General features: G+C 38.0%; 1 long non-coding RNA gene across 1 annotated transcript in view; it reads left to right on the top strand.

The window, feature by feature from the left end:
• The window catches only part of LOC116525367, a 52,714-nt gene extending 30,635 nt beyond the window's left edge, over positions 1–22,079 (top strand). Inside the window, exon 4 of the long non-coding RNA XR_004257655.1 lies at positions 21,979–22,079. This is a non-coding gene — a long non-coding RNA (uncharacterized LOC116525367). The remainder of the gene's footprint in view (positions 1–21,978) is intronic.
• The last annotated feature ends 816 nt before the right edge of the window (positions 22,080–22,895 follow it).

The following is a 22,895-nucleotide window of genomic DNA, read 5'->3' as shown; positions in this document are numbered from 1 at the left end:
GCCAGATTTCAAAGGGAATGGTTCCAGTTTTTGCCCATTCAATATGATATTGGCTGCGGGTTTGTTGTAAATAGCTTTTATTATTTTGAGGTACCTTCCATCGATACTTAGTTTATTGAGAGTTTTTAGCATAAAGATCTGTTGAATTATGTCAAAGGCCTTCTCTGCATCTGTTGAGATAATCATGTGGTTTTTGTCTTTGGTTCTGTTTATGTTGTGAATTGCGTTTATAGACCTGTGTATGTTGAACCAACCTTGCATCCCCGGGATGAAGCCTACTTGATTATGATGGATAAGCTTTTTGATGTGCTGTTGTAATCAATTTGCAAGTATTTTATTGAAGATTTTTGCATCTATGTTCATCATGGATATTGACCTGAAGTTTTCTTTTCTTGTTGAGTCTCTGCTGTGTTTTGGTATCAGGATGGTGTTGGTCTCATAAAATGATTTGGGAAGGATTCCCTCTATTTGGATTGTTTGGAATAGTTTCAGAAGAAGTGGTACCAGCTCCTCTTTGTATGTCTGGTAGAATTCGGCTGTTAACCCATCTGGACCTGGGCTTTTTTTGGTTGGTAAGCTATTAATTTCTGCCTCAATTTCAGCCCTTGTTATTGGTCTCTTCAGGGTTTCAACTTCTTCCTGGTTTAGTCTTGAGAGGGTGCAAGTGTCCAGGAATTTATCCATTTCTTCCAGGTTTACTGGTTTCTGTGCGTAGGATTGTTTGTAGTAATATCTGATGGTGGTTTGTATTTCTGTAGAATCTGTGGTGATATCTCCTTTACCATTTTTTATTGCATCTATATGATTCTTCTCTTTTTTCTTTTTTATTAATCTGACTAGTGGTCTGTCTATTTTGTTGATCTTTAAAAAAAAGAGCTCCTGGATTTATTGATTTTTTGAATGGTATTTTGTGCCACTATCTCCTTCAATTCTGCTCTGATCTTAGTTATTTCTTGTCTTCTGCTAGCTTTTGTGTGTTTTTGCTCTTGCTCCTCTAGTTCTTTCAATTTTGATGATAGGGTGTCGATTTTAGATCTTTCCTGGCTTCTCATGTGGGCATTTATTGCTACAAATTTTCCTCTAGACACTGCTTTAAATGTGTCCCAGAGATTCTGGTACGTTGTGTCTTCGTTCTCATTGGTTTCAAAGAACATCTTTACTTCTGCCTTCATTTCATCCAGTCAACATTCAAGAACCAGTTGTTCAGTTTCCATGAAGTTGTGTGGTTCTGAGTTAGCTTCTTAATCCTGTGTTCTAATTTGAATGCACTGTGGTCTGAGAGACTGTTTGTTATGATTTCCATTTTTTGCATTTGCTGAGGAGTGATTTACTTCCAATTATGTGGTCAATCTCAGAGTAGATGTGATGTGGTGCTGAGAAGAATTTGTATTCTGTGGATTTGGGGTGGAGAGTTCTGTAAATGTCTATCAGGTTTGCTTGACCAGATCTGAGTTCAAGTCCTGGATATCCTTGTTAATTTTCTGTCTCGTTAATCTGTATAATATTGAGAGTGGAGTGTTAAAGTCTCTCACTATTATTGTGGGGGAGTCTAAGTCTCTTTATTGGTTGTTAAGAACTTGCTTTGTGTATCTGGGTGCTCCTGTATTGGGTGCGTATATCTTTACGATACTTAGCTCTTCTTGTTGCATTGATCCTTTTACCATTATGTAATGCCCTTCTTTTTCTCTTTTGACCTTTGTTGGTTTAAAGTCTATTTTATCAGAGACTAGGATAGCAACTCCTGCTTTTTTTTTTTTTTTCCTCTCCATTTGCTTGGTAAACCTTCCTCCATCCCTTTATTTTGAGCCTATGTGTATACTTGCATGTGAGATGGGTTTCCTGGATACAGCACACCAATGGGTTTTGACTTTTTACCCAATTTGCCAGTCTGTGTCTTTTGATTGGGGCATTTAGCCCATTTACATTTAAGATTAATATTGTTATGTGTGAATTTGATCCTGCCATTTTGATTCTAGCTGGTTGTTTTCCCATTAGTTGATGCAGTTTCTTCATTGTATCGATGCTCTTTACCATTTGGTATGTTTTTGGAGTGGCTAGTACTGGTTGTTCCTGTCTATGTTTAGTGCTTCTTTCAGGAATTCTTGTAAGGCAGACCTGGTGGTGATGAAATCTCTGAGCAACTGCTTGTTCATAAAGGATTTTATTTCTCCTTCACTTATGAAGCTTAGTTTGGCTGGATATGAAATTCTAGGTTGAAAGTTCTTTTCTTTAAGGATGTTGAATATTGGCCCCCACTCTCTTCTGGCTGTAGGGTTTCTGCTGAGAGATCCACTGTGAGTCTGATGGGCTTCCTTTTGTGGGTAACCTGACCTTTCTCTCTGGCTTCCATTAGCATTTTTTCCTTCATTTCAACACTGGTGAATCTGATGATTATGTGCCTTGGGGTTGCTCTTCTTGAGGAATAATTTTGTGGTGTTCTCTGTATTTCCTGGATTTGAATACTGGCCTGCCTTGCTAGGTTGGGGAAGTTCTCCTGGATAATATCCTGAAGAGTGTTTTCCAGCTTGCATTCATTCTCTCTGTCACATTCAGGTACACTTATCAAACGTAAATTAGGTCTTTCCATATAATCCCATATTTCTTGGATGCTTTGTTCCTTTCTTTTCACTCTTTTTTCTCTAATCTTGCCTTCTCTTTTTATTTCATTGAGTTGATCTTCTATCTCTGATATCCTTTCTTCTGCTTGGTTGATTCAGCTACTGAAACTTGTGTATGCTTCATGAAGTTCTTGGGTTGTTTTTCGGCTCCATCAATTCATTTATATTCCTCTCTAAGCTGTTTATTCTCTTTAGCATTTTGTCAAACCTTTTTTCAACGTTCTTAGTTTCTTTGCATTTAGAACACATTCTTTTAGCTCAGAGAATTTTGTTATTACCCAACTTCTGAAGCCTGTTTCTGTCAATTCATCAGACTCATTCTCCATTCAGCCTTGTTCCCTTACTGGTGAGGAGTTGTAATCCCTTGGAGGAGGAGAGGTGTTCTGGTTTTGGGTGTTTTCATCCTTTTTGCACTTGTTTCTTCCCATCTTTGTGTATTTATCTATCTGTGGTCTTTGTAGTTGGCAATTTTCAGATGGGGTCTCTGAGTGGGCACCCTTTTTCTTGATGATGAAGTTATTTCTTTCTGTTTTTTAGTTTTCTTTCTGACAGTCAGGCCCCTCTGCTGTAGGAATGCTGGAGGTCCACTCCAGACCCTGATTGCCTGGGAATCACCTGCAGTGGCTGCAGAACAGTAAGGGTTGCTGCCAGTTTCTTCTTCTATTATCTTTGTTCCAGAAGGATACCCACCAGATGTCAGCCTGAGCTCTCCTTTATTACATGTCTCTTTGGATATACAGGGGTGAGGGAGCTGCTTGAGGAGACTGTCCCTTATAAAAGCTCAAGTGCTGAGCTGTGAGCCCTGTTGTCCTATTCAGAGCTGCTGGGCAGGCACGTTTAAGTCTGCTGCAGTGGACCTCGTAACTGCCTTTTTTTCCCAGGTCCTCTGTCCTGGGAAGGTGGGGCTTTATTTATAAGTTCCTGATGTGCTGCTGCCCTTTTTCAGAGATGCCCCGCCCAGTAAGGAGGTAGTCTAGTCACAGTCTGCCAGCAGAGGTGTTGCTGAGCTGCCATGGGCTCTGCATAGCTGTTATGTGAACTTCCTTGCAGTTGTGTTTATAGAGGTATAGTTAGAACTGCCTCAGTAATGGCCATCTGCCTCAGTAATGGCAGACTGCCTTGGTAATGGTGGATTGCCTCAGTAATGGTGGACTGCCTCAGTAATGGTGGACTGCTTTGGTAATGGCGAAGCCCTTCCCCCCACAGAGCTGGACTGTCCTGGGTCCAGCTGTGCTTACTGTGAAACTCTCAATCCAGAGTGTTTCAGATTGCTGGTCTTTGTGGGGATGGGACTGGCAGAGCCAGATCACCTGGCTCCCTGTTTCTGTTCACTTTTCTTCTGTTGAAGGGGCAACTCTGTCTCCCATGCATTCCAGGTGCCAGTTAACACGGCACTCAGATTTGTGTGAGATTTTATGTGGAGACCCGCTGCGCCAGCTGAAACAGCTGTGCTGGAGACTCATGGCACTTTTCCATCCTGGAATATCTTGGTAAAAATTTGTTTGGAAATGCAGTGATCACTCACCCTCTGCATTTTCGCTGGGAACTGCAATCCAGAGCTATTCCTATTTGGCCATCTTGGGTCATCCACTCCTGCATTGGTATTCTAAGGATAATGGCCTCCAGCTCCATCTATATTCCCACAAAAGACAAGGCCTTGCTATATAGCATTCCATGGTGTATATGACCCACATTTTCTTTATCCAATCTGTCATTGATGGACATTTAGGTTGATTCCATGTCTTTGCCATTGTGAAAAATGCTGCAGTGAATATTCACATGCATGTTTCTTTATGGTAGAATGATTCGTATTCCTCTCGGTATATCCATGGTAATAGGATTGCTGGGTTGAATGGTAGTTCTGATTTTAGCTCTTTGGGGGATCACCACACTGATTTCCATAATGGTTGAACTAATTTACACTCCCATCAATGGTGTATAATTGTTCCCATTTCTCTACAGTGTCACCAGAATCTGTTATTTTTTTCCTGCCCTAATTTCCCAGTGACCTCTGTTGCCTATTGGTGTTGCAAGTGTCCTTGTGAAATCCTGGAATTGGCCCTATTGATGTAATATCTACATTCTCTCTAATGTTAGGCCCTCTACAGTTTCTGCTGGAGGTTTCTGACATGTTTTAAGACTATAGAACATCATACCCAGTAATAGTTAGGGAACTGACAGTCTGGACCTTAATATTTTAGTTATTTACTACAAGGCCTAAGACAATGGCTATTTCTTTCTGGTTATATTGAATAGCCACTTGCAAAATTAGGAAGATACACTGAGTGTCTAAGGTCCCTTGCAATGTGAGAAAAATTGTGGCTGATAAGGTTTTCAAGAGTAGTGCTTCCAGTAGGAATAATTTCAGCTTGATAAAGATTTCATTTATTTTATTTAACAAATATCCATTAAATACATATTTCATGTCAAGCATTTTTCTAAGACCTGGGGATGCAGCAATAAGAAAATGTAAATGTAAATACTATCTATGTAGCTTACATTCTGATAGAAGTAGAGAAAATGAATTATAACTCATCCACGTATATGGATCTGTGAAAATGAATATTTACATGTATATTTATTCTATCTATAAAATGAGGCAGTTTTAAATGCTGTAGAAAGAAAAAGTTTAAAGGCAGATTAATGTGGAGAGAGAAGGACTATTGTTCAGGGCAAAGATAGAAAGATAGATGTGTCTATAATTTTATTCAGTTTATCCAGTGAGAGAGAGAAAGATAAGGGGTGTGTGCGTGTGTGTGTGTGTGTGTGTGTGTGTGTGTGTGTGTGTCTCAGGAAGATGGGACAGCAAGTGCAAAGGGCCTGTGGGGTCGGAGTATGACTGCTTGCTCAAAGAAGATAAAGAGATTAAAAGGCAACTGAATTAGAGAGTGAATGAGAAATGAAGTTAAAGAGGTTGAGGTAGAAGAAATAGGTCACTAGGGCCCTGTGTGCCATTATAAGTGCTTGGCTTTGAGTGATGAGAAACTATTGGAGGCAATAAAATAAAAGAGTGACAAGTTCTGATTCACACCCTTGGAAAGATCACTGTAGTTGCTGACTTGAAAACAGTCAAGAGCTGGTCAGTGAAAAAGAAAAGATAATTAGGAGGCTATTATAATAATCCACATATAAAACTGCAGATAACTTGGACTTGGGAAGAAACCATGGAAATGGTGAGAGCCTGTTGGATTCCATTTATATTTTGAAGACAGAGCTGACAGAATTTCTATAGATTATTTATGTGCATTGTAAGGCAGAAAAGGAGTTAAACATTGCAGTAGCTGTGGCCTCAAAAGGGTAAGGAGAGAGTTGGCACTTAGTGAAATAGGGAAGAGTGCAGGAGGAGCAGAGAGGGAATTCAGGAAGTTGGTCTGGGATAAGATAAGTTTGCAATGCCCCCCAAATATCCAAGTGGATGTTACAAGTAGGCTGCTGGGTATGAGTCTGGAATTCACATAGCAGATGTGTCTCACAGATAGACTGACCCAAGAGCCATTTGAGTGGTAGCCTTCCGTTCCCTCAGGACTGTAAAGCTGATCCAAATGAAGTTATTAGCTTGCATTTCTAGAATTACGTCACCATCTGAGTAATCATCACCTCTGACTTTACTTTTAAGAAATCATACTCCAGGGGTTAGATATCAGACCTCTAATGACTGGGTAGTAGTTGGAACTTTACTATTATCAAGTATCAATCTGGTAAGATGTGATAGAATTCTTTTTTTTTAAAGTGACTAGTGGCTGAGATGCCTACTTTGAAAAAAAAAATCAATAAAGTAGAAATGTCAACCCATTTCTTAGAGAGGAACAGGAACCATTCAAATTCCTTAGTAGACAGAAAGAACTTTTAAATATCTATACTATTTAAAAAAGAGCACTTTCCCCCCCCAAAAAAGACATTCATATAAGTTAAGGCTATCAGTTTATCCCTTTGTTCACTAAAAAATATTCTTGGAAAATCTTATTTCATGGGGAATATAGTGAAATGACACTAAACTTTATGTTTGATAAATACCAAAATATTTTTCGTGTATTGTTTTCCTTATTCTTTATGCTCTTCCATTTCCTATGACAACCTTGACCTGTTCAAGCAAATCTTCGAAGTGCTAGAGAAGAGAACGAACAACTGACTCATTCTCAGCAAAGCAAGTATGCCTGAAATTGAATTTCCTAACCAATGTGATAGGTTGTACTGAGTCATCCATCTGCTCATCTGTTCCCCTCTGTTCATCACCAAGACCTTCCATATACTATTGGAAAAAGTCTCACTGGGATCAAGCATATGATCTCTAGCTGTGATTTAGAGTGTGTGTGTGTGTGTGTGTGTGTGTGTGCGTGTGTGTGTGTACATGCAGGGGTGTACAGAACCATTGGCCTTCACTAGGAACAAAACTAGGGGTAATACTTCATTAACAGAACAGTCTACCCATGAGAGAGTTGCTTGATATCATTTGAATCTGGGCTCTGATCCCATCTTTTTCTTCCTCAGAGGCATAAGGTAACCAAAATACCAGATTTGAAGTCAGATAAAACCAGGTCCAAATCCTCATCCTGCAGTCTTATTCCCGTAGTACCTTAGAAAATCATTTACGTTCTCTGAGCTTTGGGGATCTCATTTGATCAAGGGGAATAAGCAGACTCATGGCATGTGAAGTATACTTATATATAGCAAGTGAACACATGCTCACCCCTTTATTTTGGACATCAATGAAACTTGAGCAGTAGTATCTTCTGTCACTTTCTTTAAAATCATCATCCTGCTCTAGAAAATGAAGTTATCAAGCTGTTCTTTATAAAGTGAGGGCATCTAACTCATAGCTAGTTCTAAATTTAGAAACCACCTTAAAATCAGGTCAAAGCACTAACATAAAATGGTTTGTCCAGCTTTAAACAACTGGAGCTTTATGGGACTCCAAATAAAAGATGGGTGTGCTCAGGTGCTTCAACACAACTACTGAGAGTGAATGAATAATAATAATGGCTAACAAATCTTAAGCGCTTATTACATTAATCATCATCTGCTGCTGCATGACAAACAATGCCCAAATGCATAGCAATAAATACTTATTATCTCTCATAGTTTTTGAGGGTTATGAGTCCAGAAGTGGATAGCTGGGTAGTTCTAGCTCAGGGTCTCTCATGAGGTTGCAGTCAAGATGATGACAGTTTAGTCATGGGAAATCTGTGACATCTGTTTATAAACTCCTTCACATGATTTTTGGCAGGATTCAATTTCTTGCTGGTTATTTACTGAAGGCCTTAGTTCCTCACCATATGTGCCTCTCAATCCCGCAGCTATGTGTCCTAGTTACATGCAGCTGGATTCTCCCCTGAAGCTGGTGACTCAAGAGAGCAACCAGGACACAGGAAATGACTAGCACAGGAAGTGACATATTATGAAAACTTTTGTAGCCTATTCATTGGAAGTAAATCACTAATTGCAGCAGCTGTCAATGAAATGGGAATTAAGCTCCACCTCTTAAAGAGAAAAGTATAGAAGACTTTGTGGACATATTTAAAATCCACCACACCAATTAAATGCTCTGAAGCTATTCCAGGTATGTGATGTAAATTATTTCTATTCAGTTTGTACCATAATTCCATGAGGTTAGAAATTATCATAGTCCCAACTTTATAGATGAGATACACAAAGCTTAGAAAGTTTGATATTCACTCAAAGATGTAGTAGTGCTAGGGCTTTAAACCTACCAGACTGAATCTAGAGATAAAAACATTTTGAATCATAAAAAATTAATTTCCTTCAGTAAAAAATTTTAATATTTTTATTTAAAATTGATAGTTTATAACTAGACTATTTAACATGCTTTAGTAAACAGAATTTTAGATTAAGCAGAATATATCATTTTTCTGACAATGCCAAGTAATAAGTGTTTACTGTTTATGAATTAGGATCTACTGTGACAATTATATCTAAGTCTACAATATTTTTCTATATGGCTTATATTTCATTCTCAAATAATATTTATCCCAGAAGAATATTATTTAAAATATAAGAAGTGGTGAAGAAATTCAGCTATATATTCTGGTACAGAAGTTCTAAGAGATTCTAATGGCGTCTGGTGTAAAATTGTCTTAGTATCTTTTCACTCCTTTTATTTTTTTATGCTCACAGATTTATTTCCAATTATCTCATAAACGTGAGGAGAAACAGAGCCCTGTTGAGAAATAACGTACGCTGTCATTTAAGAGCTGCTTTTCTGTCAGCAATTGCTTAAGTTTAATTTACTAGGAGACAAAATTGCAGTTGTTGAGCCAGTCAAAGCAGAAGGTGGAAGAGTCAATGATCCAGATCAAGGCTTCAGTAACTGGCAAGAAGAATGTCAGAAAGATGTTAATAGGATAAATACAAGAGGTGGGAGGGGAGAGGGAGAGAAGGGAAAGGAATAAAAAAGGGAAGGGCAGAAAGAAGGGAAGGAAGGAGGACAATGAACAAATAAATGAATATATAAAATAATGGATGAAGGATGAAATGGGGGCCTGCTATGATCTGATTTGCCCCCCAAATTGATGTGATGAAATTTAATGGCCAATATGATAGTATTAAGAAGAAAGGCCTTTAGGAGATGATTAAGTCATGAATGGGAAGCCCTCATGGATGGGACTTATAAAAGCCTTAAGAGAGTGAGTTCAGCTTTTCTTTGCCATATAAGGCCACAGTGTTTTATCTTCAGAAAATGGAGCAACGAAGTGGCATGCTAGAAGCAGAGAAACTTGACTCTATCAGAAACTCAACATGCTGGCACTTTGATTATAGACTTCTCCATCTCCAGAAGTGTAAGAAATAAATTTCAGTTGTTTATATATCACCCCGCATCAGGTATTTTGTTACAGCCTGAAAGTAAAAGAAGGGAAATAATGGTGTAGGCAAAATGCTCTGTGGTGTCAGGGAGAACGAACAAGTTTAGTGCAAAAGCTTTCACTGACTCTCCATTGTCTAGAGCAAGGATGAATGAGCAAACTATTGTCTGCTGCCTGCTGTCTGTCCCCAAGGGGGCTGATTGCTGACGGGTGACAGCCAGAGCTTTCCAGTAGCCTGGGGAGTAAGTCATTTTGTTCCAAAGGGGGATCTTGTAGCTGCCCAATAGGTTCTTCCTGCCTATTGCACAAATAAAGATCAGAGCATTTCAGTAAAGAAAGAGTTTGGCTGATATGAGGCTGGCCACACCATGTGGGAGATGAGTTATTACTCAAATCAATCTCCCCGAAAATTTGGGGATGGAGTTGTTAAGGACAATTTGGTAGGTAGGAGGTTGGAAAGTAGGAAGTGCTGATTGGTCAGATCAGAGATGCAATCATAGGGAGCTGAAGCTGTCCTCTTCACTGAGTCAGTTCCTAGGTGGGGGTCGCAAGATAAGAAGAACCAGTTTATTGATCTGGTTGGTGCCAGCTGATCCATTGAGTGCAGGGTATGCAAAATATCACAAGCACTGATCTTGGGTTTTATAGTAGTGATGTTATCCCCAAGAATGATTCGAGGAGGTTCAGAATCTTTCAGCCTCCAGATGAATGACTCCTAAACCATAATTTTGAATCTTGTAACTATTCTGTTACTCCTACAAAGGCAGTCTAGTCCCTAGGCAGGAAGGGGTTTTGTTTTGGCAAAGGGCAATTATCATCTTTGTTTCAAAGTTAAACTTTAAACTAAGTTCCTTCCAAAGTCAGTTTGGCCCATGTGCAGGAATGAATGAAAATAGCTTGGAGGTTAGAAGCAAGATGGAGTCATTTAGGTCAGATCTCTTCCACTGCAATAATCCTCTCAGTTATAACTTTTGCAATGGCAGTTTCAATTTGAAGGCACAGTATAGAATCTTTCCCCATCCAATCATCCTTTTATGCATTAGACAGTTCCATTTATATGCTGCTGTGTCAGTAAAGGGAAATATTCTAATTCAGAGAAGATACAAGATTCAAATCTCAGTTGTTTACCTGAAAGCTGAAGATAATACATGTATTCATCAAAACTAAGATAATGAAGATTCATTGAGATAAAACAAGTAAAGTACCACAGTATCAATGTCAGCTGCAATTATTATTATCTATATTGCAGGGTTTTGAAATACATTTGTCTAGCAAATGCTCCAGAGTTAAAAATAAATATATAGTTTACAAGATATACAAACGCTGAGATTATCGCTATTAAAATTTTTAAGCATGCTCAATAAATGGCAGTTCTGAAATTTCCCTAGGATTTGAACAAATTAAAAATAATAAGGCTGAGGAGTGACAGGAGGATGCCTGAATATCTCATTTTGACAGATAAAAGTTGAGCAGGCCCACTTGATGTATGTGTCTAAGAATTAGACAGACTTATCAACCTAATCTCAGCCACACTAAACTGTGACAAGCCTCCCATCCTATCCCTCATAGGCGAAGAGCCTAGCCTTGGAGGAATAGAGCAGGAAGACTATTTCAAAATGTAAATTAAAGTAGAAGAGCTGAGTACGCCTATGCCCTGTTCACTCTTTTCAAATGTGCTAAACAGATAAGTCGCTTCTCCTCTCTCTCTAGATTGGAGTAACCCAACATGGAAGAAAAATGTCACAAAGATGTTAATAGACTAAATAGATGAAGTGGAAGGGAAGAGGAAAGGAAGAAAATAAAGAATGCAAAGGAAGAAGGTAGGGAAGGAGAACAGTGAACAAATGAATGAATGTATTAAAAGGACAGATGAAGGAGAAATGGGGGCCTGCTACAGTCTGATGTGTCCCCCAAGAGATAGACTAAGGTGAAGATCCACTGAGTTCTCTTCACATGGAAGAAAACAACTAGCATCCTGGAGATGTGTTCCCCTAAAACAGGTTTTTATAGAGAAATTCTGAATGTTACCACCCTTGGGTCAGGCCTCAACTGGCCAGAACATTGGCCAGTAGCCTGGGGAGTAAGTTATTTAGTTTCAAAGGGGGATCTTGTAACTGGAAACAGAAACACCAAAGGGAAATTCAAAAGTTCTTAAATTCTCTTGATTTAATATAGTGGGTACTCTATAACATTTTTTTTTTTAATTTTAGTATTGTACTTTCATTTTTTGCAACTTACTTTTATTGGAGAGTTCATTACCATTTTTAAAGTCTGAGGAATAACTTTATTTAAAAAATACCTAAAATATATAACCAGGGAAGTAATTGCATTAACAATGATCACAATCAGGGAGAGCCCTAAACTTGTAACGTGAATATCTGATTTTCTATCTCAGTTCTACCACTTCCTAGCTAAATATCCTTGACTAGTCATTTAAACTCTAAATCTCTGTTATCTCATCTTTAAAATGCAGAGGATACCAGGTTACTTAAGATTTTTCACCTGATGCCGAACAGATCACTAAAGGATAGATGAGAAAATACTTTAAAAGAGTTGGCATCTTCAAGAACTTCAAATGTATTTTAATGAGATAGAATTTTTTTTTTAAATCGTGTATATTGGAAACGTAGACAAAGAAAAAGTACCAGTGTTTTAACAGTATTTAACAACAAAACACAAAGAGAAAAGGAACAAGGAAAAGATTCCATTTTCTCCCACTCATACATCCATTAATTTTTCATGATAGGCTCAGCCTTGGAGATATTTTACATATAAGAGGAGTTTTTCATTATGTTGTCCAAAGACCAAGCATTTGGGAATCAACAAATAGCCAAACAATTGGATATTTTATATAAATGTAAAACCACTATATTTATCCCTTTTTTTAAAAAGTCAGACTGAATCTACCATGAGTTTCTTCTTGCAAATGCTTTTCATTCAAAAATGAAACAAAAGACATGCTGCTGCTAAGAGCTTCAAGGTCTAGAATGCTTATGTGCTCCTTATTATAATTCCTTTCTTCAAAATAGGCATTTTGTGTCCCAGAAGGACAAGCCTTGTGTTCACTCAGCTCTAGGAATTGATTAATGTCTCGGGATGTGATGTATATTTAAGTCAAACTTGTGGCCTATTAGCAATTCACAAACCATGACTTGCACAGTGCTGTGCTCAAATCTATTTTGCATTACAAAATGTTTATAAATCAGTCTCTATTCCCAGAATGTTATATAAACATGTCAACAAATCACATGTGTATTAAGGGGAAAGAGGTAGAAGGTTGTGAATTTATCATAGCTTCAGGCTGTTCTGGGACAAATTAAATACTACCCTGGCCACTGAGGTCCCTACGAGGCAGTCGGTCAGAATGAACTGCAGATAAATTGAAGTTCTCTTATTGGGGGCAAGCCAGCAGCTCATCCAAATATGAAAAATTGTATCTTCACACTAAAAAAATTAAACCATGATAAGACAAGGTTTTCATTTCTGCAAGACTGCAGTCTTATGATTTCTTTAGATAATGAAGATATTTTATGGCTGAAAAATAAAAGTCACAAGTGGGTGGATAGCAGAGATAAAGGAGGGTGAGGATATTACCTATTTCTTTTCCCAGCACCTGAGACATTTTTGTGGGAACAGCTGGGAAGGGGGCTTCAGAATAATTGAATATATACAGTCAATTACATATATTTTATATAAATATATACACACACACACATACATTTGTATACATTATCACATATTTTAAATGTAGAGGATGCCAATTTGCTAATAATACATATATATTATGTTTCTAGCAAGTGAATCATTTTTCTTTTACCTTTGGAAACTTAACAGGCAACAGAAAGTATATAGAAGAGAAGCTCCTAAGCAAAGGGCTCACAAATTTTCCCTGAACCCACCCGAGAGATAACAGCCTAGATTCTGGTCTTCAATGGGATTTAGTCTCGTACAACCCTCATTTTTCTCTATTTATCTAAAAGGATGTGATTGGACATAAAATAAAAGTGGTCTCTATGCAGTGACTGATGTGAAGATATGCTTTGATATGAACCAGCTCTCCTGAAAGGTCTTTTAGTCAATTCAAAGGTTGATCTGATATAAAACTTTAGCTTATCAAATAAGGTGTTTTCTTTTATGTTATATATTTTTTACCACAATAAAAAAGAGACTGTTTTCTCCTGGGGAAACACACATACTAACTTACAAAGGGGGAAAGGTTTTTTTTTTTTTTTTTTTTTTAATTGGATCATAGAATTGCAGACATTCACAGCTGGAAGGGCTGCAAACTCATCCATTGCAGTTTTCCAGAATGTAACTCTACAAGCTAGTTATGACTTTTATAATAATGAAGAGTTCTGTAGTTGTAGTAGTCATTAATCCTGCTCATCACTATCAAATTTTTCTGTCTTCTAGGCACTTCCTATCTTTCTCCCTCTTAGCAGATCACGGTCATGTGATTAGTTCTGACCAATGAGTTGTGTTTTAAAATTTTATTCATCATATTTGAGCGATAACATTTAAAGACTGATTTGAGATTCTCCTAAACTTCTTTTGTTACTAGCAAAATGACCTACAAGTTTCATGATGGCATCTACTCCACCAGCTGGTATCCCCAAGTAGCTATGAAAAATAGAGCTCTTCTCTATGGTAGTTAAACCATGTTAGACATGTAATGGGTAGGGGGAGACTTCCTTATTTTAAGCTGATGAGATTTTCATGTATTTTTTATTTCAGCATAGACTAGTCTATCCTGACTTATACAATGGTCAGTTAAGTTTGAAGACTACAGATTTACACAGGTTTCTTTACTACGTAAATCTACAAGACTTCAAAATGCTAATAGGAAATGTAAGTCATCAAGAGAGGATTACATTAGGAAACATTTCTCACACCTAATTGACTATGAGAGTTTTTGCTTTGTTTTATTTTAATATTTGTGTATTGTGCAGAACACATGTTAGGATATCGAAGATCACAATGTTCCACAGAGCAATTAGGGAAATCACTTTTGGTCCAATCTCAGCACTTTATAAAATAGTTGAACAAAGCTCTAAAGAATGACGATCTTCTCTGAGGCCATCCTCAGTGAGGTAGTCAGTGAGTGGCAGACATGGGAGCTCATGCCTCTGGGTCATGCCCTGGACCTAATAAAATAGAGTAGCTTTACAGGTGTAACAGATGTTTGATAATAATCAAAACTTTTTTCTTTTTTTTGACAGAGTTTTGTTCTTGTAGCCCAGGCTGGAGTGCAATGGCACAGTCTTGGCTCACTGCAACCTCCCACTCCCAGGTTCAAGTGATTCCCTTGCCTCAACCTTCCAAGTAGCTGGGATTACAGGCATGCACCACCACAACCGGCTAATTTTTTGTATTTAGTAGAGACGGGGTTTCACCATGTTGAACAGGCTGGTCTTTAACTCCTGACCTCAGGTATTCCACCAGCCTTGGCCTCTCAAAGTGTTGGGATTACAGGCATGTGCCACTGTGGCCAGCCAATGATCAAACTTTTTACGGAAGTCTTTAAAGAATCACACCAGTGAAAACATTCATACCATCTTACCATTCAAATTAAAATCAACTCAAAGTTATATTTTGCCCACAGAGAATTAATACAAAGAAATACCCATAAGAAAACCTGAAAAATTTTCCAACTAAGACAAAAGCCAGAGATCACAGGGTTAACATACTTTTGGAGCTAAGGCATAAAAGTCTCTCACCTGGATCTTCTGAACCAGTGCTCTATAGCTTTCTGCACCAGATCAGTTCCCTGCTAAAAACCTGGTAATAAAAACCTCCTTTTTTGGGGAGAAATATTTGGCAAAAAAAGAGATTTCAGCCAGAAACAAGGGGAAAAATTTCTGATTCACTGAATTTGTTGTTAAGCCACTGAAGACACCTCTTTGCTTTGAAATAACTTATTTTGACTGATGCTAGAGGCGCTGGTAGAATTTCCTTTCCTTCATAAAATCACTGTAGTTGCAATAATACCTCTGAAGTTATGGGAGTAAAGATCTGCTGAAACATCATTTGGATTTAATCACAATACCAGAGGAAAAGAATAAAAGCTGTTTTTTTTTTTTTTTTTAAACAACAACAACAAACTGCTGGATATTGCCAGAAATTAATTGATCAAGACAAGCTCCTAGAAATCTTTTTTTTTTCTTTTCCCAAAAAAGTACCTTTAGTGACACCTCCAAACTTGGTCTCTGAGCTTCAATGAAGCACAAATTACTGTGTGGCATTTTATTTCACAAATCAGAGAAGGTCCTAAATAGCAAGCTGTGCCTTTTTAAAAATGTTGCCCCAAATGCAGGGTTTGTTTTTTTCAGTTTCTTTGAAATTTATCATATTACATTGGGTTCCTTACCCAAGTGAAATGGCATTTTTAGTTAAAAAGTCATAAGGTATAATTAAAACATAAATAATTTTAAAAGATTTTGATTTAAGCATCAAAATTGTTGTGTGAAAATTTTGCATCCTGTCCCAGGAAGTATATTGGTAGACATATTTGGGAAGAATTAATTCCAAGTACTGCCTAGAGGGGTCCAGACATAATGGCCAGTACCCCAAGTACTCTAAATACTGCCTTGAGATTTCCAGATAAACTTTTTTAGAGAGCCTCAACCAAAAGCCTGCTGCTGTATGGCCTCATGGAGAAGAGAGAGCCCTACCACTTCTAGTCAGCTGCAGAAGCGAGGAGCAGCTCAGCTCATCAAAGCTCTCTCTTTGCCTCAGCAAACACAAATAACTGCAGTATCTAGCCAGAGAGGTCCTTCCCACAAAACAGGAGGTGAAATTAGGATAAACAGGACTTGAGAAAATAATTGATTTTACAGTGTGTGGCTGCTGTAATAAACAGCTTCCTTGGAGGACCTGATATACAGAGGGAGGCAGCAGCTAGAATTCAGAGAGCAGCAGCAGACATGAACCTGGCCTACAAACCCTCTTTCTGGTATAATTTATTCACATATCTACCACCCCTCCCCTCTCCTCAATAGGATACACACATTTGACAAAGGGGCTACCTGTCAAATAGCAGCAATTATGCAATGACTAAGCATCAGTGTCTGCCTTCCACATTAAAATGTGATTTAAAAATAAAATCTAACTGGAGGCCCCTTTCTTGCTCCTGAATTATGTCTAAATCTTGCAAAGAGGTTCTCATTGTGCCATCTTTTCTTCCTTGTGACCCAGTTCTTTCATTTTTCTCTTTGTCCCTGATTTGATAAATGTATTCCCAGGAAAATATCCTAGATTTAAAAACTATTCTTTCCAGATCTATGGCTTCTAAAGAGATAATTAGTCCACTATAATATGAAATAATGAATTTCTAATGGTGAGCTTTTTAGATTCACTGCCACTGATTGATAGGGAGAGCAGGTAGACCTACTTGCTAACCAAGCCATGAACATTAAGTATTCACCAGTTTGATTCAGTCTCTCACTCACTCATTTATTTAACAAACATATTATAACTCCAGTATGTCAATCACTGCACTCATTATTGATACAGAGATTCTTAAAAAGACACAGATCCTCAAGGATCTAGAAATATAAATACCATTTGACCCAGCAATTCCATTACTGGGTATATACCCAAAGGATTATAAATCATTCTATTACAAAGATACATGCATGCGTATGTTTATTGTGGCACTGTTCACAATAGCAAAGATGTGGAACCAACCCAAATGCCCATCAATGATAGACTGCATAAAGAAAATGTGGCACATATATACCATGGAATACTATGCAGGCATAAAAAGGGATGCATTTATATCCTTTTCAGGGACATGGATAAAACTGGATATCATCGTTCTCAGCAAACTGACACAAAACAGAAAACCAAACACTGCATGTTCGTACTCATAAATGGGTGTTGAACAATGAGAACACATGGACACAGAGAGGGGAACTTTTCTTCCACTGTTGGGAAGAACATCACACACCAGGGCCTGTTGGGGGAGATGGGGGAGCTAGGGGAGGGATAGCAGGGGGTGGGGCGATAGGGGAGGGATAGCATTAGGAGAAATACATAATGTAGATGACGGGGTGATGGATGCAGCAAACCATCATGGCACGTGCATACTTATGTAACAAACCTGCACATTCTACACATATACCCCAGAAATTAAAGTGTGATAATAAAAAGAGACATAGATCCTGATTTAAAGAACTTTAGAGTGAAAAACATGGATATCTAGACAAATATCTATAACACAAGGCAAAAACAAATAAGACATATGATAGCGGTAGCAGCAACATACTACGGAAGACAGAGTGAACAAATAATTCTGATTAGGATGATGCAGTCCTGATTAGAGCCTTGAAGTGGGAGCAGCAGCTTCATACATGGAGTAGGAGGATAGTGCAGATGCATAGAACTGAGAAAGCAGCAAAGCGAGAAACAAGAGGCCTAAACATACTCTGGTCGAAGCACAAAAGGTCAGATCATGGGAGGCACTTTGTGCTGTGCCAAGTACTTTGGGAAAGTTTATTAGTAACTGTAATAGTTTCTCATACGTGCTGTAACAAATTACTACAAACTCGTTGACTACAAGAAACAGGAATTTTTCTTCCACTGTTCGGAACACCATAATTCCAAAAGCAAGGTGTTGGTAGGGCATTATCTCTAAAGGTTATAGAAAAGCATTCTTTCTTTCCTCTTTCTAGCTGTCAATTCTTGGCATTCCTTGGCTTGTAGTTGAATTGCTCAAATTCCTGCCTTCCTCTCCACATGGCTGTCTTCCTTCTGTGTCTGTCTCTGTATCTCTGTTTTCTCTTAACAGGACACCGGTCATTGGATTAGGGCTAACTTTATTTCAGTATGGATTCATCTTAACTAATTACATCTGTGAAGACCCAATTTCCAAATAAGATCATATTCTGAGTTCTGAGGTTCTAAGCGGACATAAGTTTTAGGGAGACACTAATTAACCCAGTACAGTAATCAATGTCCTTTACCATATTTGAGGCCAGTGGTGGAATAACCTAACTGTTACAACTTCAAGCAGGCAACTTTTGTGTCTAATATTTCTAATAAAATGTCCTTAGTAAATACAAGTATACTGGCTACTTCAGAAGTAGCATAGACTGAATAGTCAATAAAACATGGAAGGATGAAGCTGAAGAGGGAGGGGTCAATGATAACGAAGGTTTCAGGTGGAAGTGATAGGATGATGACAATGATGATGATGATGGAACCTAACATTTGTTGAGAGTTTCCTCCATGCGAGGCATTTTCCCAATTGCTAGAATTTTCCAATTCCAACTTTATTCATGCTCATAACAACTCCAGTAAGAAAGATTTTATCATTTTTTAGGTGGTAAAGTGTTTATCATTTTTTAAGTGATAAAACTGAGGCACAGAGAAGTTACAGAGTCTGTCCAAGGTCACATAATAATCAATGTGAGTGCTGGAAATTGAAGCCAGGTGATCTAATTCCAGATACTGTGACATTAACCATTACAGTAGAACTGCCTCTCTAAGAAACATGGTGATGTTACATTTAACTAAGATAACCCAGGAGACATCCTATTAGGGCAGAAGATTAAAAAGTGGGGAAAATACATGAGTTGGAAAAAGATTCAAAGAAATGTGCTTCCTAGCACTTACTTCAAAATCACAATTACATTTGATGCTTTAGGATAAGCATTATCTCCCTAACAAAAATGTAACTTGGGTAAAAGATCCAAACGTACAGAATGAACACTGCGCTATAGCACAGCAATGTAACGCATCAGGACATTTTAACATATTATCAAAAGCAAAATAAAATGATAGAAAACATTTTTCTGAGTTTCCCGTTGGACTTTCCTTTCAAATCTTTATCTCCACATTAGTCTATGGCATAGATTCTATGCTTTGCTCCTCCGCAACTTGCATAGGTGGCAGTGGAGACCATGCCCACTGGGATGAAGTATTACAGTATCACCTTCCACCGAGTTTTATTTTCTTCTTAGTTAGTTGTCCTACAGAGTAACCTTGTCATCAGAAAGGGTTTTGTATGTTGCATCTCTCTTTCTTTATAAAGTCTCCTTTAAGCATAGATCACCTCTATTTGGCACACACTCTTCTTTCATCGCAACAGGACTGTTTCAAAAGTTGCCTATTCTCACTAATTTTACTCTTTAAATTTACTCTTCTATCCACAGTAATCTGCCTTCCACTCCCTTAGTAAATGCAATTGCCCTGCCTAGATTACCAATGATACTTTCAAGGGTGGTTTCTGATATTAGTGTAGTATTTGACATTATTTCCAAAAACTTTAGTGGTTTTTGGAAGCCCCTTCTGCCTTCTCTTTTACCTCTGTAGTTTCTTATGTCCCAGTTTCCATTTTGAGCTCTTATTTCTCTGCCCATCCTTTAAATCAGTGGTTTTAACACAGGATATTATGGTGTCCTAAGAAAGGGATGCCATGGGAATAAAGATTTTGATAGGTGACCTTAAAGATGAATCCCACTGATCTCTACTTCATAGTTTTCATGTCCTGGAGTAATTCCCCTCCTCCTGGGGAACTGGACTTACTGACTCTGATATGGTTTGGGTCTGTGTCTCCACCCAAATCTCATCTTAAATTATACTCCCATAATTCCCACATGTTGTGGGAGACATCCGGTGGGAGATAATTTGAATCATGGGGGCAGTTTTCCCTATACTGTTCTTGTGGTAGTGAACAAGTCTCATAAGATCAGATGGTTTTATCAGGGGCTTCCACTTTTGCATCTTTCGCATTTTCTCTTGCCACCACCATATAAGAAGTGCCTTTCACCTCCCGCCATGATTCTGAGGTCTCTCCAGCCATGTAGAACTGTAAATACAGTTAAATTTCTTTTTTCTTCCCAGTCTCAGGTATGTTTTTTATCAGCAGTGTGAAAATGGACTAATAGAGACTCCCTTCTAATGATTTGAATGCTGCAGATGTGATATGATGTCACTTCTGAGATTAGCCTATAAAAGGACTGTGGCTCTGTCTCTTGGATTGCTTACTCTGAAGAAGCCAGCTGTCATGCTGAAGGCCCATGTGACAAGGGACAGAGGCCTGCCGAAATCCATGTGAGTGAGCCTGAAAGAGGGTCCTCTGGAAATAAATCCTTCAGCTGAGACCACAGTCATAGTTGACAATTGGACTGCAATCTAAAAAAAGACCTTGAGATAGAGGCACTCAGGTAAGCCTAACCCAGATTCCTGACCTATGGAAGCTGCAAAGTAATACATATTTGTTGTTTCAAGCTGCTAAATATTGGGTTGATTTGTTATGCAGCAATAGACAATAATATAGGATCCTACATATTAGGCTTCATAATCCAGGTCATCTTTAATATCTTCCTTTCATTCCCCACTGTTCTTCCAATAGCCATTTTAAATTCCCTAAAATTCACTGTCTTAATACACCTCGGATTTATATCCTTTATTTCTACTATCACTCTGTTAGTTCAGGCCACCATGATTTCTGCCTTGATTATTTTAACACACCCGTAAATAATCTACCCACATCTATACAACACAGAGGTGAAGAGCTAAGGTTCTCATTTCAGATTGCCAAGTTTGAATTCGACCTCTGCTACTTACTATCTAGGTAATATTAGACAAATCATTTAACCTCTCTTCTTAGTTATATCATCTATAAAACAGGAATATTAATATAATAGTACTTACCTCATGGAGTGATTCTAGCATATTAGCTTTTGCTTGCAACATGCTTAGAACATTGCCTGGTATATTGAAAGCTCTCTATAAATGCAATAGTTATTGAAAGGCAGTCTACATAGTGGTAAGAATGTGAACAGACAGACTGTTGGATTTGAGTTGTTATTCTGCCATTTGTTATCTGAGTTAACCTGGAAAAATTGCTTTACCGCTCTGTGTCTCCATTTATCTGTAATATAGACATAATAATAGTACTCAAGAATAAAATTTTTGTGAGTATTACATGAGTTAGTGCCTAAAATGCAGGCTGAAAAAAAACTGGCAGCAAATATTACCAAGTGTTTTCAATTATTACTATTATTGACCATTCTGCTGCTTTTTGATTTATTCATTACTTTGCAAAAGTGATCTGGAAGACCAGATCTGATCATGGTCTTCCCCTAAAACGTCTTTGATGGTCCACCCATTACCCCTTACTTGACCTAACAGAACATTCATAATCTAGCAAAGCTCTCAAACTTCACGTGTTTCCACTCTTTCCCACTAAACACTAAACTCAAATCAGACTAAGCTGCTTGATCTTCCTCAAATGAGCCATGTTCTCATCTATTTCCCTATCAGTGCAAATGCTCTCTTCTAGAATAAAAACACTTTCTACTCTACTGCACTGGCTAACTCCCACTCATCCTTTCAAAATGCCATTAATAGTATTATATTTCACAGGAACCTTCTCTAACCATCACTGACATTCTGTGCAATACACACATACACACACACTAACACACACACAAGTAGGTGGATCCTCCCATAAGCACCTGTAATTCTCAGTGCACACCTCAATATCTAATATCTAAGAGACTGTAACTATGCACACTTCCATTTCTCTCCGCTAGACATGAATACAGAGTCCCTATCCAAGGCATTGAACAAGAACATCAGGAACACTGCAGGCAGTCAATAAATATTTAATCAACAAATAAATGAGGTCTCTAATCTACCATTTCCTTTTTTCTTTGAGAAACCATATGAACTTCTTGTATATTGTTCCTACAGTTGACTTTTGTGGCACTACTTTGATATGGGGTGGCAAAAACTAAGAGTTCTTACTAAAGATCAAATAGAAGCATGATTTCTAGACAACTAAGAACGCTGAGAGACTCCAGAGACTTTGTACCCATGTGTTCAACCCAACTGAGGGAAATGAAGTCATAAGAATCTCTTTAAGCCTGCATGTTCCATAGCTTCGAGCAGGTACATACCTGGCCAGAATCTCTTATTTTGATTCCCCATTCCCACAATAGACTATAAGAATTTGTATGAAGTTGAAAGTTTTTGAGTACTTCAAACCAAATCCTCAGACCAAAAAACTCCAATATGGAAGGTTTTGTATCTCAACTTTCAACAACTCTCTAAGTAGCCAGGTGGCCTTGTATTGGTACTCTATTAGCCAGGCAGTGTACTGATTTCCAAACTGGGGGAGGGTCAAGGTCTGAATCACTTCAAAAGTACCAAGAAAAATAAGTAAAGAGACCAAAGAGTTTCTTGTCTTTTTAGATTTAATCAAGGAACTGCTAAGTCCCTGGTTCTTAAGAATTTATAACAATAAGGAAGTTATGCTTTTTTCCCTCCCGATACCACTTGCTCTTTTTATATATCCCGAAAAAGGAAGATAACTGATGAGAAATGACATGCACTGCTGATAGAAATGAGGAAAACTGTTGAGGTCTTAACAACAACAACAAAAAAAATGAGCAGTGTCAGTGTTACTAATAAGATCTCCCACTGAATTCCCTCATTTCATAAATGTTCT

This window comes from Sapajus apella, unplaced genomic scaffold, assembly GCF_009761245.1.
Source record: "Sapajus apella isolate SASKATOON/1434 unplaced genomic scaffold, GSC_monkey_1.0 scaffold47, whole genome shotgun sequence".
In the NCBI taxonomy this organism is placed as follows: domain Eukaryota; kingdom Metazoa; phylum Chordata; class Mammalia; order Primates; family Cebidae; genus Sapajus; species Sapajus apella.
The sequence above is the reverse complement of the archived record's forward strand: the minus strand, read 5'-3'. Positions and strand labels throughout refer to the sequence as shown.